Genomic DNA, 17519 nt, shown 5'->3' with positions numbered 1-17519 from the left:
TTGGATAGGGGCACCACCTTCTTCTTCATTTTCAAACAGAATATTGGCGAGAAATTTGGGTTTCAACAGTAAAGGATTTACAATTTTTAAGACAAGAATATCTTCTTCCTTATAAACAGGAAATCTATGAGTATTAATTACCGGAGTTTTGAAAAAAAGGAAGTTATCTTCTATTAAACATGAAAGATATCTTAGAGGATTTTCTCTTGGATTTGATTCTGCGAATTAAAGAAGATTTGGGTATGATAAAGAAATTTAGAGAATATAAAGAAGAAGAAAAATTCTTGAAGATATTTTTAATTAAAAAGAAGAAGATTTTGGAGTTATGGAAGAATATATTTGATTAATGGGTTTGTGTGTATAAATAGAGAGAGAGAGTTTGGGAGAGTTTGGGGATCGTTTAGAGCAAACCCGGTTTAATCATTACTTTCTCCCATTTCATCACTTGTAAACACTTTTGAGCAATGAAAAATTATTCCGAGTGTGTTTCCAATATGCGGAGCTAAACCCAAACCTTGGGGCTATGGAGGAAGTCGTTGTTTCGGTAAAAGTGATATATTTTTATTAATTAATTACAACAACTCTATTATGATTTTTACATTGAATTAAAAATTGTTTATATGATTTTGATTAGTTAGGTGTATTTTCTCTTGATAGAATATGCTTGCTTTAGGGTTTTGATATTCTATGCTTGGATTAACATTTATTCTTTTGGAAATCTACATGTCTAAGCAATACTATTAGAATCAATCTGAATGTTGAGTTGCATAATTATTGTTTTATTAAATCACTAATATCAACTAATGGTGGAATCCTAGTCCTATTCTCTCCATAATTTTCACAACATCTTTTTAATTTAGTTTGCTATTTTTATTTATTAAAAAAAAATCTAAAAATCCGCTTTCACAAGTCTTGAATGAATCATACTACTACAAAAAACTTTGAAAACACATCATATGAGTGACCTTAATTTTGTGAAAAAGAAGGATTTTGGCGGACGTTAACAAACCACAAGGATTTGTATCCATAGTATCGATATAAATTAATCTCAAGGTCAGTTACGAACAACGAGATAATTTTACTCGATTTTACTCAACATAAGTTAATCTTATGGAGTGTGTCAAGCAGCAAAACAAAAAAGTGTGATTACAAAAAGATAAATACTGCGAGAAAAATCTCAAAGAGTTTGTTCTATTTTCTGTTTACAAAAACATAATAGATTTAACTTCTGAGCATATATGAAATATTAGCTCGATTCACGAGAACGTAAAAGCACAAATATTTCATAAGATTTTTGCAATAATTAAACCAATGATGATTACGTACTGAAATTTCATCTTCCAAAAACTCCAGAATTTAAATAAATAAATCTAAAAACATGCAAGATGAAAAACGTTGGAAATAGCTATGTGTAATCACAATCTTTGCTATACCAAACCCTAGTTTTTCTTCTCAAGAATAGAATCCCTAAAGGAAGTCCTAGTTAAAAATAGAGGAAAACAAAATAAACTAGATTTTTCCAGATTCTTCATCGGTATTGAGACCCTTGAATTTTTCATCAACTGTATCCACGAGCTCTTCAGAAAAAAAATATCCTCATTGAGTAGTTCACGAACATGAGATTTCATGAGAACAAGGTCAGCAGAGACATTTTTCAACCCAGTCTTCAACATGTCTAAACCTTTTAGCGTTTCAACAAGTTCTAGTTTGGCTTCTTCAAATTGTTGAAGAAAACCATATACAATATCAACAGAAATCATCTCTTCTCGTTCGACATATTGATGATCGTAAGTAAAGTAGCAATTCACATCAGACGGAATTTCGGATGAAAGAATAACTTTGTCATCGACCAGTGTTCTCTTCTTTCCTCTTGTTTCAATACCATCGCGATTAAGAGATTTCTCCATGCTTTCAAGAATTCGAGACATAGGAGACATGCTTGGTTGCGAAACCTTGGATGAGTATTTCTCAATCACAAGTTATGGTATACAAAAGAAAAGATATTCCCTGGGATGTACGACGGTTCATGACCCGACTTAGAAATTAGGGTTTCACACGGTCAAAAAAGATGCGTGTACCTTTTGGATGCGGAACCGTTTATCCTAATGGGTTTCGGAACACAATTTTGAGGGTAAAAAACAGTTTTTATGATTATTAAAAAAAAACACCCAACAATTTATCAATATTGCAACCATTCTTCTTGGCAATGACAAATATTCTTCCATGAACATTAATATATTCTTAGATCAACAAACGTAAGTTTAGTGAACTAGAGAATCAATAATAATGAGAAGATTTTAATCATAAAATGTTACCTCAATTCAATACTGATTGGAATTATCATGAAGAATTGCAATATGAAGAGATTGTTACTCATAATAAACAAATACTACTTGAGACAAATAGTACACATGTTATGCAGTAAACGCTATCCAGCAGGATTTTTATAGATAAGGCTCCATGACCTGCGCCTAGTTTGCACAAGCGGGTGAGTTGTACACTCACCACCGGAAAAATGTTGTTGTTTTCTTTTTCTCTTTCTTTTGAAACGTGGAAAATGACCATAGAAATTACTGTCACCTAAATAGGAGATATGGTTAGAACTCTTACCTGGAGTTCCTTGTCTTGAAGCGGAAAGTTTGTCAATAAGATCCTTATATCCTATAACGATCAAATTCAGGTTAGCTTGTTGAGTTGTTTCAAAAGTTTCCACCATTTTAGGAGGTATATAGGTATTCTTTCGAACCCATATTTGTGATGGTTTCACGAGGTTCATTTTAAACAGATTTTGCGTACTACCCTTTTGGTTTGTTCGAATATTCATGGACCATGAAGTGCTGACATTCCCAGAAGCAGATTTGCTTGAATGTGATCTCACCTCAAGAGGTTTAGACATCTGAATATCAGTAACACCTTTTAGAATTAAATCCAAGGTGTTTTTAAGACGGTCAAACTGGAAATTATCCAACCTCATTTTACACTTTCTTTGCACATGTCCTTTAATGATGCAATAAAATCACACTTTACGAGTTTCAAAGAAATCAGAACGGGTAGTATTGATGTTGGAAAATTGTATTTGACGTGACAATTTTCGAGTGAATAGAAAATCCTTTGTGTGTTGGATTTGGAAATGGGTTGTATACATATGGTTTGGACCTTATAGTGTTTGGTCCAATTAGGAAAAGTTAGTTATCGTAAAACTAAGAGAAACCTAATATACCTATTTGTATACAGACACATCCCTCCATGAAGCAACACGACAATTTGACGAAGATGTACCATTAGCATCTATATATACCCTGCACAATTAGGTTAGAAGATAAAATTAGAAAACTAATATGCATTCTATTGAACTCAGTAGAGATTAAGTTTTGTCAATCAAGAAAGTTCATCACTAAGGTTTTGGTTCACCGTTTCTCGAAGTTTGGAGTGCTACTACATCGAGAAGAAAGTCGTTGTATCCTGGGAGGCAGACATTGATAATACGTAAGCACCAGTGCAGGGTGAATCTGTCTTAAGGCTATAGAATATAATCTTTGCCTCAAATTTGATTTCTTCTAATTGGGTTTGCGTATCTCTTCTTTTCTGTTTGTTTTATTGCGATATATACACAAGTTTTCCAACAATTTATAATTTCATTTTGTAAAGAGCTTTTCCTTCTTGGAGACACAGTTTTATCTTGGTCGGATAATTTCAACTGATCCTCTCTTATCAAAGTTATACTTTAACTGTTAGTTTCTGACTCCGACATTGTTAGTATATCATGAACAGAATTTGTTCTTACTTTTCCTAGTTCATCGCCTTATTCAGAAGCTATCATCATGGTAGTTTCTTTTGATTCACTATCGCAACATAGAGCAGTATTCTTACCAATGAGAGTATTGACTTTGTGTCGCAACCGAAATAGCTCAGAAGCCTGAAATTCCATACGCTTGAAAATTTCAGAGCTTTCCTTGGCTATTTTCCGTTCTACTTCTGAATCAGACTCATCTTTAAAACAGTAGGAATGACACTTATCAATATTGAATTGTTTTATGGAACCATAGTGTTCGTCTCTTAAAGAGTTTGATAAATCAGACTCTTTTACAGGATCCATAGAAACAATTTCTTTTAAACTGGTTCAGTGCTTGTTAGAGATTTCTTCTCTGTCCATATAGTCATAATGCTTCAAACACGGACTTATTACGTCTTAACGTGTTTGGCTACTCTGATTCCAATTGAAAACATTGGGGGTACCAAAATACACCACCAATTTTTTCGTAGGCAATTTGTATGGACAAACTCAACACAACTCCGAGATTTAAAACTCAATCAAGGAAAGTGTTTAGAGTTTATATATATATATTGTTGTTAGAACGTTTACAGAACTGAATCTGTGAACCTAACTACAAAGAGAGTTCTTGGACGGTACCAAAGACCAATATCCAAGTATCAATCAAGTCTTATCTAACAAACAAGGTCGGACCTATATACTGTGATTGATCAACGCACAACCTGTGATATTTCAATTATAAAGATAAATAATATAATGCGGAAAAAGAAATAACACAGACACCAGATATTTTGTTAACGAGGAAACCGAAAATGCAAACAAAGAAAAAAACCCGGGACCTAGTCCATATTGAACACCAAACTGTATTAAGTTGCTACTACAAATTAACTTCGGTCTGGAATGTAGTTGAACCCGAACTCAGTCTCCCACTGACTCAGGTACACTCGCGCTCCTTACGCCTCTTGAATCCCAACAGGATATCGCGCAATTGATTCCCTTAGACGGTATCACACCAACTAAGAGTTGCTTCAACTCAATTGAAGACTTTAAACCAAATCTGCCTCCCACAGATTAAACCTATGATTGATTTCCTGATTTATCATCTAAACGGATGATCATATCAAACGAATATCTAGGTGACGAAAATCGATAACAACTTGACAACAATCTGGCTATCCATAAAATCCGGACTTATGCAACCCAAAGTGCAATCTAGATTATTATTCACCTCACAAGTATAAAACTTGCGGAATCAACAAAGTATGAGACGAAGAGAACTTTTATGATTACTATATATCTTGATCGTTGGAGCAAGCTCTATAAACAATCAATATCAGGATACTCTAGTTATCAAGATAAAAGATAATTGGACATGGATTAACGACTCCCAATGAAGTCTTTGTAGTCGTTAAACCCTAAAAGTGTTTCTGGAGAGAACGACTCTAGATACAGCTAGGACATACCAAAAAGTAGTGTCAGGATTCAAAGATCCCAGTTTCCAAGAGTTCCCCTTATATAAACTTCAAAGCCTAGGTTGCTTTAGGTTTAAGATAAGATAGCTTTGCAACCAAGCAAACAATATTCATCGTTAGATGAAAGATTTGAATCTTATTCACATAAACAAGATATACAATCTGGTTATTTAAACCGTAACAGAACCGTGTATAAATACTATGTACAATTTGGTTAGCAGAAACTGGCCGATTTGAACTTCAAAAGCTTAACACCCATTTTCATGTTCACTAAGACATTAATCTTGAGTCACAACCATGTGATCAAATGAGTCTAGTGTTAACTAGATAATTGATCAAATTCAAATCATTTCGTAGAAATAATTTAATTGCAATTGAATTATAATCGACATAGTTGGTAAATGTACAAGATATAATTGCTTTGAGTCGTTCGTGAGTCAGATGAGTCATAGTACACGAACCGGTTTGCAAACTTATAAGAAATAACCGAGTTTCGGAGTTGACAAAACTTTTTCAGTTCACGTACCGGTTTGCAAACTTAAGACTTTTACCGGTTCCGGAGTTCACATAACTTTTTCAGTTCACGTACCGGTTTGGGTACTAAACTGGTTCTAGAACATAGAACTGTATTGGCTCGCATACCAGTTTGATTAACTTAACCCGATTCCCTTACCACAGTTTCAAAATGGTTTGCATACAAATATGCATACATATCCGGATCACGAAACAAACATATTTTCCCATGATGTACATACGAATATGCATATCACACAAATCTGAAAGTCGATATATAGCTACTCTGCTACGTGTACAAGTACATGTAATACGGCTTCATACATATAACAGTTTTCTCAGTTTGTAAGACTGATAACACTGTATTTTATTCCGAATATAGTAGTTTTATATTTCTCTAAATCGATTTGAAACATTTATGAATAACATCAATGACACATATCACTGTTTCAGGCTATTTTTGAGTGATAGACTTGAATCATTATTTGGTTCCGAAGAATAAATTGTTCTCCACCGATATTTTATCAAGTATGAACAAAATGTTCATTAAGCTTAGTCATTATATTTCGAGAAATTCGTAAACTTAATAACTAGTTCTCAACTCGAAATTCTTGTCTATGCAAGCTAGTCTAATTAGTTATGCGAAAATTGTCTCAAGGATAGAAAGGTGAATATAACTTAAGAAATAGGTGGTTCAATCTTTACTTAACTTTTGTTGATGAAGTTCTCCAAAAGCTTCGGTTGATCTTCACATTCAAACGGTAGAACACAAATGATGACTGGTTCGTTTCTCAACTACCTCTATCCTAGACCGAGACTTAACTAATTGTAGACTAGAAATCAAGATATGGTTTTGACAACTAAATTTGACAACAAGCTTGATATAGAAAAACTTGTGAGTTCGACCGAGCAATGCTCTAACAATGATCCTCTTAATTCGGATACAACTAGATTGATCTTGGATATTTATTTTTGAGATCATTTAAGAACTCTTATTCAAGGGTTTTTTCCTTGACCTAATTGTGACTTGTGAGTATATTTGGTTTTTTCCATATAGGTTGCCGAACAAAAACGTTGGTAGTGTACTTGGTAGCCATTTCTTTTCACCAAGCTTGGTAGAATCATATCTTTTAGCCTATCTCTCGATGGCCAGACTCGAGTCCGAAAGCAAGGACTATGAAGTTTCCAGAACCAACTTTATATCGTAGTATAGTTGGAGCACTACAGTATCTTCATCTAACTCGACCCGACATCTCAGTAGTGGGTAATAATTAAGGATTGGAAATATATGCACGAACCTTGCAAGGAACATTGGGAACACGTGAAGTGAGAAATCACTCTACTCAATGGTTGTTATACGGAAACATAGTATTGTTATTTTATCCAAAATTCAATTACACCATAACTTTGAAGCAATGATACTGTGATATGTTCTCCCCCTCAGTCAATACATGCAATTTTTTTTTATTTTACAAAATAGGTAATATTTATGGATCATAATGCTCCGAGAAGCCATATATTATAGTAAGATACTGCCTAATAATTCTTTCCATTTTTGTCAATAAAATTGGGAAAAGCGAAAAACTGCATAATGAATTAAACAAAAGAGTATCACGACTAGAGAACACATACCAACTTTTAGTTTAAACGATTTCACCAAGAAACTCAACATTTTAATCAAGGAGATATATAGGTGCAAGCATCTCTTATAAATTCCACATCCGCTCTCCACACAAAGTTACGTCAGTTAAACACAAGTTCAAAAGATTCTCTCCCATTTGATATCATTCCTGAAAGAACAACATGGGAGAACTTTACTCTAATCACAAGAAAAGGATTTAATTGGACATTAAAAAATTTATTCGCCAATTATGAACAAAGTAAATTTATACTTCCCTAGCTATGTACGGACGTAGAGACTAAAGTTCACCGCTTATTCCCTGGAGGTTATGCACTTAAGGAGATAAGCAGGTTCTTAGAGAAAATCTCACGGAATCTTGTAGCAATCATTCACAAAGTATAATCGTGGAGAGATCAATACTGCATTCTCAAAATAGTTTACTCCTCTTTTAACAAGAGTTAAGAGCTTAAGCTATGAGAAAATATGAGATATATATTCTAATCACCAGAATATGATAGCAAAGAATAAATCTCAAAGCAATACAAATATATAATCCATGAAGGTTATTGCGAGTCATATTTCAAAATAAAATTTAATTATATAACCTTTAAACATGCAAGATGATAGTATTTGGAATAACTAATGTAACACATAAAAACTACTCGAAAATCTAGTATCCTTCCTAAAACGAAAAGAATAAAATTCATACATGGATTTAACTAGTAAAAATAAAGGAAGAAAGTAGCTAATTAGATATAGTCATTCACCAGAGATTTCAAGGAAGCAAGATCTTCAGAAGCCTTTTCCAAGTCTGATTTCAAGAGATCAATATTCTTTTTAGAAGTGGATAGCTGATCAAACACAACTTCACAATCTATCATAAGGTTTCCTACCAAGTTCGTAGAAATATAAACAGGTTTTCTATATTCGTGAGCAAAGTAGCAAGATATGGTGAGAGGGTATCTTCGTCTTTCTCTTTTCTTTCTTCCTTTGTGTAATTATTAATGCTAGAATCATCCATGTCTTTTGAAAATTCAAGAGACAAATTTACACACATACACTTGAATCACAAAATCTCAAGCGTATTTATAGTTTCTTAGGTTAGAGAAACCGGAAGTAGAGGAGTCCTTTCCAAAAACAAGTTCTTAGTCCAACAGGGAAATCCGAAGATTATCTTGTTGGTTCCGTAACCTACGAAGAAAACAAATAACTTGTTTTCTTTTGGAAAAATCAGTTATGTCCTGTCAAAGAAAAAAAAACTTGTTGGATAAGAAAATCCAGAAGATGTCAACAAAGTCTTTTATCCATTTTACATGAAGAATGTATGTATCAATAATGTGATTAGGATATTCTAAGGACACATAAATCAAGTTAGTTGTATGCACAAGAGTTCTCAAAGAAAACCTACAACTTAGCATAGCAAGAATTGATATCCACATTGAGTCATTATTTGATTCACAAGAAAATATATCCTTTCAGAGCGAAAACTCAACAAAGGGAATACATTTTTATCTCTCACGTCAAGATAACAACTAATACATTCTTCCAAAATTTAACACATAGACAAGAGCTTCTCATACTGAACATAATTAAAAAAATTGCTTCCTTTCTGTTACTGTGCATTCTCCTTATAACAAGATACGGGACATGGAAGTAAAATCAGGTTGCATTGTGATAAGAATTTTTCTTATCAAGAACAAAAAAATCCTTTGCTTAAACCCTTGTTCTATATTTAATCAATCTTTGATATTGTTAGTCTCGAACCAATCCTTATTTTGCTCTTTTTATGCTTCGCCTTAGTGTGTTAATAAGATATTTAAGATTATAGATTCTTTTATCAATATCAATATCAATATGACCAACATCTCTGCTGAAGTTTGAAATATAGCATTTGTGAGAAACTGTAGAAAAGGCCTTCTTCAAAGAAGTTTTTTATTTGGATTTATCCTTTTTAATCTCACTAGACTTGAGAGTGGCAACACATTTGATAATTTGACGCAACGATTTCTGTAAAACAGAAATTCTTGTACTCTCGAGTGGCAAAGAACGATCCTTCAAATGATTTTCGTTTGATCTACGGTTACCAAACTTACCGTCGCTGGTGGTATTGAGAGTTTCGGTACGTGAACAGTTTTCTTTAGATCGTACGTTGCACTGTTTCATTAAGTTTCCTTTCTTGCCACAACAATAGCAGGTCTTATGGGTTCTTATGAGATCAGTTTTAACCTTCCATAATGACGTAAAGACTGCGTTAGAGGATATACCAACCTTTTTCTCAGGAGATTGATAATTCTGGGAGTTTACACTTTCTACAATATTTGCAGAGAAGTGAGAGCTAGACTCTTTCAAATGATCACAGTGCGATTTAAGTATAGATATCTCTTTCTCCATTTCTTTAATCCTTGAGAGATCCTGAATGGGATCTTCGTCGTTAAGTTTCATTCTCAATAGTTTCTCAGTTTCATTACTTTCTTCTAGTCTTTTGTTGAGAAAAACATTGCTTCATTTTTTGGATTGAAGAAGTTTCATTCTCAATAGTTTCAAAGAGATTAATTTTATCAAGTAACGCTGACTGAAAATATGGATCCTCATCAAAACAAGGGACATCAATCGCACTTACAGTTCTTCCAATTGGATTACCAAAAGAATTGATAAACCGTCTGTTCACATTTCTTTGAAGATTGTTTGGACATATACTCTATAAGACACTTAAGTTTCCAGAGAGAGAAATTTTTTACCTATAGTGTATTTAATATTGGGTAGTACGTACAATGTGTTTTTCTTGGTAGATGGAAGCGCAATAGCAGAAAAACCCCGGAACCTCATCCAGATTTGAACATCAAATTGTATTAAGCCGGTACATACACTAGTATACTATCACACTTCAGACTGGAATATAGTTGAGACCGAATCCATCCTCCAGGAGATTTAGTTACGACCGTGCTCCTTACGTCTCTTCAACCTCTCAAGTCTCTACGCAATTGATTTTCTTAGCTGACGTCTTTTATAGCCTAAGAGTTGTTTCAATCTAAGTGAAGACTTTTGATACCAATATGCCTCTAACTGATAATCCTATTTGATTTCCCTTTAGATCAAAGATCAAGGATTGGAATTCTATTTTCAATAGGAAAATCTAGCAAACATCACAATCTGGAACACTTACACATAGTTAGATGAGCAGTCTGGATCTTTAACCACCCCTTAAGAAGAATCTTGAGCTAATAAATTAACATAAGTTTTCAGATATCTGTCTTGAGAAATCACAAAAATCTGAAACGAAGAGAACTTTGCAATCTCTATATATCTTGCCTGAAAGAGATTATGAAAACCTCGATAACAGAACAACAATATTAGGATACACGAACTATCAAGATAAAAGATAATCGGATCTGTCTTTGTGAATCCCCAAAGCGAAGTCTTCTAGTCATAGACCTAATTATGGTTCTCATAAGAAACCTATATCAATAGAGGAGGACTCTAGCTATCAACTAGTACACAGAAGAGTCGGGGATTTAATTTCCCGGTTTAAAGAGCATCTCTATTTATAGTTGTTTAAAACTGAGGGTTGCTTAGAATTCAAGCTAAGATAACTTGAAATTCAAGTAAACACTTTCTCTGTTCAGATGAAACTCTAATTAGGGTTTCAAGTAAGCATGCGAGAATTAGTCTTGAAATCACATGGAAAAATATACACAGTGGTCCGGTTACGGAACCGTGTATAATGACCGTTCTTTGGAAAATATGCCTTATGAACTATAAGAAATTTGATGTTCATTTAAACACTTCATGATGCACATACACAAGTGCTTTGGTGATCAATGATGTCATAGAGGTTGAAAAAGCACCACACCCAATATTTCGTTTGGCATCTGAATAGACAAATTCCAATACACTTTCAAGAGAATCAACTAGACAGTCAGACTCAATCTAGAGAAAAGTATATCAAAGAGTTTTATATCTCTATCTCTCAATTCAATATGCAATCAACAAATGGGAATTTGCGAACCCGGTTGAATATAAGAGAAGCAACTTGAACGGTACCAAAGACCAATGTTCAAGGATCAATCAATTTCAATCAACAACCAAAGGTTGGATGTACCAATTGATCGATTCAATGCACAACCTGTGATATTTCAATTATATAATCAAATATAATGCGGAAAAGAAATAACACAGACACCAGAATTTTGTTAACGAGGAAAATCGAAAATGCAGAAAAACCCCGGGACCTAGTCCATCTTTGAACACCATATTGTATTAAGCCGCTATAGACACTAGTCTATTACCAATGAACTTCAGACTGGAATGTAGTTGAACCCTCATCAATCTCACACTGATTCAAGGTACAGTTTTGTTCCTTACGTCTCTGATCCCAGCAGGATACTACGCACTTGATTCCCTTAGTTGATCTCACCCACAACCAAGAGTTGCTACGACCCAAAGTCGAAGACTTGATAAATAAATTTGTCTCACACAGAAAAGTCTATTGGAATAGATAAATATGTCTCCCACAGAAATACCTACGAGTTTTGTTTTGTCTTTTGATAAATCAAGGTGCACATGAACCAATTGATAAACCAGACTTATATTCCCGATGAAAAGCCTAGTAGTATCAATCACCTCACAATAATCTTAATCGTATGGTAGCGAAACAGGATATTGTGGAATCACAAACGATGAGACGAAGATGTTTGTGACTACTTTTTATCTTGCCTATCGGAGATTAAATCTCGAACAAATATTAGAGAAGATAGTACTTAATACGACGCAAACAGCAAGATCAGAACACGCAACTACAGAGAAAATAGTTGGGCCTGGCTTCACAAACCCAATGAAGTCTTCAAGTCGTTAACCTGCATGGTTTCGTGAAAAACCTAAGGTTAAAGGAGAATGGACTCTAGCTTATACAACTAGTATCACACATGAGGTGTGGGGATTAGGTTTCCCAGTTGCTAGAGTTCTCCTTTATATAGTTTTCAAATCAGGGTTTGCAATCTAAGTTACCTTGGTAACAAAGTATTCAATATTCACGGTTAGATGAAAACCTGATTAGATTCAAGTTAATATCTTTCAACAATTAGATCGAGCTTAGCTTGTTATACACAAATGAAATGTACCCTCATTTAGGTTTATGTAACTGTACCTAAACATGTACACCATGTTGACTCAACAGTAGTTAACTGAGGCTAGCTATATGAACACTCTCATATCAACCTTATCCATTTTAACCATAACTAGTTCAAATGACTCAAATGAAACTAGTTAAAGAGTTTTTCAATTGCTATCTTCTCATAGAAGTATACAAGAACACAATTGAAGTAAAATCGGTTTGATTCAATCGAATCAATTCATGAACATTATATCCATGGTTAGCAAAGAATGCATTCCTTAATATATAAATGTATTAGTTCATGAACAAAACGATTTTAGAATTTTAACCACTTAAGTATGCAAACGGGTACGCATACTTAAATAGCCGGTCTGAGTTTGGGTTCGCCAGTATGCGATGTACGCATACATTAGCACACTTCCAAAACCTAGCAGAAATTCCCGGACCTATACCTTACGCAAGTATGTGTACCGGTATGTGTACTTGGTACACGGAATTTCACCACCACAAGTACGCATACGAGTATGCATACTCTAGTTCCGGTCATGGATCACATACATGCAAGATTGCATACTATGTTCATAATCCAATAGTTCTAAACTCTATTTCAATCATTGAAACTTTCTTAGAGGATGACAATAGTCTTTTTCACACACTATTAGCATCAAAGCAATTTTCAAGTTATTGAAATAATCATAACGAAACATTCCAAGTCTACACCAAATGATTGTATCACACAAACCGTGTAAGATGTTACTCGGCGATTTTCACATGATTATCTTTTGACTTTCGTCACTCAAGAATATAAGATGAACTTGGTTGAAGAGAAAGCTTACTAACACATATTTCGAGAAATATGTAAGCGAGTTAAACTCAGCTCGAAATCTCAAATGTGCATAATCTAAAACCATAATAATACGACTTATGTCTCAATATAGGAGATAGAGTATAAATATACTTTCCAAGTATACGTTCTAGTCTGTACATCCCTTTTGTTGATGAAGTTCCACAAGCTCTCCTTAGTAGTTCTTCGTCTTCAATTGATGAACGCCGTGAAGTCTAATGCTCAACTACACAATCTATCCTTGTCCGAGACATCACTATAAGTAGACTAGAAATCAAGACTTATAGTTTTAATCACTAACATTGACAAACAAGCTTGAGATAGCAACGCTTGCGAGTTCGACCGAGCAGTGCTCTAACAATCCCCCCCTTTGTCAATTTTAGTGACAAAACTATGAATACATATGGATTACAAAATAAATAAACTTTGTAGCTTCTCATCCAAATGCTTGATCTCCTTGGTGCTTCAACATTACTCGAAATATTCGTCACTTCCAAGTACTCCAATGATTCCAAATGTGTTCAATTATGCATCATCGTTGTTGAAGATCCGTAGCTATAACAGTGAGAAAACAATTTCTATCAATCATTGTTATACAGTGTCATAATACTATTACATACCATCAAAGTTCAATTTTATCACAACTTTGACAACAATACTATGGTGATATGTATCACTCCCCCTTAGTCAATACTTCATCCCACATGAAAACCACTCCCCCTTATATAATGATATGTAAACCATAAATATTTGTAGTGTGAACTACACATTAATTCTCTCCCTTTTTGTTAATATAAATTGTCAAAGGTACGAAAACTAGTGGGATCCTCATGAAATTTTCATAGAGATACTCCATGACCAAAAGAGAACAACATATCAACTTGTTTAGATGCAATCATATAGCCGAAACTAAATGCATTCATCAAGGAGTTTATAAAGATACAAGATAACCCCTACAATATTCCATAGCCGTACTCCCCACAAAGATTTGGGAATTAAGCACAAGTTCAATTAAGAACTCTCCCCCATAAAATGTCATTCCCGAAAGAACAACAAGAGCAACCTTACTTTTATAAGAAAAGAAGGATTTCTTTGGACATTAACAAATCACATGAAACATGAATTTGTATCAATAAAAAAACTCAATTGAATTAATCACAAGGAAAAGATCAATTAAGTTGGCCATGCTCAACATAAGAGAACTTATGGAGCAACACAGTACATACACAAAGATGTGGATCAGGGAAAGACCAATATTGCGGAATAATCAAAAATTCATTCTATTTTTCATCACTATTTGCACAATGACATATAATAGACTTAATCTTTGAAAACAATAGTTCATCCTATCTTCCATTAATATTTGCATAATGACATAACAGGCTTAACTTTTGTAGTCAAAAGTTCATTCTATCCTTTATCAATACTTTCATGCCGACGATAATAGAGTTAAATTTTGAGCAACTATGGGACAGTCAAGGTTCACGGACGTAAAAAACATATCCCATAACAATTTGCAATATATAAAACCATAAAGATTAATACTGCAAAAATCACCTTCCAAATAACTTAGAATTTAAACAAATAAATCTAAAAACATTGCAAGATGAAAACTTATTATTGCAGTGAATTGTTTACTGTATAATTGGGGTTTAAATTGTGGGATGTTTTCTGGTTTATATTTATCACTTTAATTTATAACTGGGATATTGTGGTGCATGTGCCCAGGTAACTGTTTTAATTTTTTTGTCACTTTTTCATAAATCTTTATAAATTTTGCATTTTACTGTGAAACTCGTAGATACTCCCAAATTTTTCAAAAAAATGAAAAATGAAAGAATCGCGATCGCAATATACAATCTAGAAAGTGGACGGACAATTAAAAATATAAAACTTGTCCCATAAACAGTATAGGCAAATGGAAGAGTACATGATTAACGACAACTAAAACCTGATTATGACTTATGATAACTGCACATTGAAATTAAAAGAAAAAATAAATTCTTGTAGGGTTACCAAATAAGTTAATGTGCCGGCCCTTACGATAAGGTAAAGGAGCACATGAAGATAATAAGAAGAAACTCCACTTGGCACTGATCCTCAAAAACAGGCGGCCAAGAATCAAAGAAGAAATCAAGCTACCTAATATAACCCAGCTGTCCTTGTCTCTTTGATTATTTTGTCGGCTTTGGTCTACAAGTTGAGAGAACTCCATTTATCGAATTCCACGATTCCTAACTATAACATCGCTGTCTTTTTGGACTCACTCTCACAACCCAAACAGAGTACCTTAGTTTAACAGCATTATTTCCAAGTTCAACTCTCACTAACTCACTCTGTAGTACAATCATCTATCAATCATGAAGAACTCAAAATACCAATATTCTAAGTAGTAAAGTACAATTGAAAGGAGAAGAATAAGAAGTGACAGAGATAGAGATAGAGGAAGAAGCAGAAGCAGAAGCAGAGTCAGAGGAGGTAGAGGTATGGGTGCTCAAAGGACACCACCAAAGAAAAAATCAACAACACTTGAATTCCTGTTTAGTTTGGATTCATCATGCACAAACTATGGGGATAACACCATCAACAACAACCAATCATCTTCACAAGAACTTCTCTCAATCATTTCTTATTGCACAAAACAGTATCTCAACAAGATTTCAAGAACTTCTCTCAACCAATCATCTTCACAAGAACTTCTCTCAACCAATCATCTTCATCTACACTTTCGTCGATCCATTAGAAACAGTATCTCAACAAGATTTCAAGAAGCTTCTATCTCTTCTAAAATCACCTGAAAACAACCTCTTGGATGATGATGAGATTCAATCAGCGCTTATCTCCATGATATCTGCTAACCTATTCAGACCACTCCCACCATGTCCAAATGCATCAACTACACCAGTTGATTCACCTGATGATGAAGAGCCCATGGCGGTTCCTGTACCTTCCTGGCCACACCTACAAGTTGTATATTGTATTCTTCTACGACTAGTCATAAATGCTGACCCCAAAACTCTACGTAATCACATGGATCATTCGTTTCTTGTTAATTTACTCTTGCTCTTTCAATCAGAGGATCCTAGAGAGCGCGAGACTTTGAAGAATGTGTACCATCGGATATACTCGGAATTCACATTTTACAGATCAAATATGAGAAAATCAATGATTAATGTGTTCTTACACTATGTTTGTGAGATGGAAACTCAGTGTGGGATCGGAGAATTGCTCGAAACATGGGGAAGTATCATTAACGGGTTCGCAGTTCCGATCAAGGAGGAGCACAAGTTGTTTTTGGTTAAGGTTCTTATTCCTCTTCACAAGCCCAAAGGCATCCAAACTTACCACAGGCAATTGGCTTATTGTGTTTCTCAATTTATACAGAAGGAAACTATTTTAGGTGAGACTGTCGTCAGAGGGACTTTAAAGTATTGGCCAGTTACCAATTGCCAAAAGGAGGTTTTGTTAATTGGACAATTGGAGGAATTGGTTGAAAATATTGATCCCGGTGAGTGTAAGAAGTTGGCTAAGCCATTATGTGCACAATTCGCGAAATGTTTGAACAGTTGCAACTCACAGGTAACATCCTCATTTTCTATTCTTGAACAACTAGATGTTCTAGTCTTGACGAAAGTTTTCACATACACTTGATTTTGGATTTGCTTCGTAGGTTGCAGAGAGGGCCCTGTACTTATGGAAGAGGTGTTTCCTGAAGTGGTGCTACGCATTGAAATGAACCTTAAGGGGCATTGGAGTAGGAGCATACGTCAACTCACAGAAAGCATAAAACCGATGCTGGAGGAAATGGACCCAATGATGTATTCCAAGTGCGTCAAAGAGACTGCACATAGAATAAACATGGCTGAGCAGGAAGAAACGAAGAGGAAGTTGAAGTGGGAAGAACTAGAAATGGCCATCGCAAAAGAAACAAAATCTTTGAGAACTCCCCTGTAATTTCCGTTGTAGATGTAAGTTTAACTGATATTTAAAATTACATAAATAACACAAAGAACCTGACAGCTATACTCTAGCCTTTCAAGAGTTTTCTTATCAGAAGACCATGCTTCATATACTTGGATTACACTTCAACTCTGCTTGGTTTGCTTCCAACTGGTGAGTGAGGTCTTCATAGTTCATACGTGAATGCCAAATTCTGTATTATGTTCAGTAAATACCCTTCAGATTAG

The 17519-nt window shown here is 34.4% G+C and overlaps 1 pseudogene; it reads left to right on the top strand.

Moving 5' to 3' along the window:
• Positions 1 to 15592: 15592 nt before the first annotated feature.
• Positions 15593 to 17499, top strand: LOC113346749 (annotated as a pseudogene).
• Positions 17500 to 17519: the final 20 nt, after the last annotated feature.

Source organism: Papaver somniferum, chromosome 2 (genome assembly GCF_003573695.1).
Source record: "Papaver somniferum cultivar HN1 chromosome 2, ASM357369v1, whole genome shotgun sequence".
Lineage (NCBI taxonomy): Eukaryota > Viridiplantae > Streptophyta > Magnoliopsida > Ranunculales > Papaveraceae > Papaver > Papaver somniferum.
The sequence above is the reverse complement of the archived record's forward strand: the minus strand, read 5'-3'. Positions and strand labels throughout refer to the sequence as shown.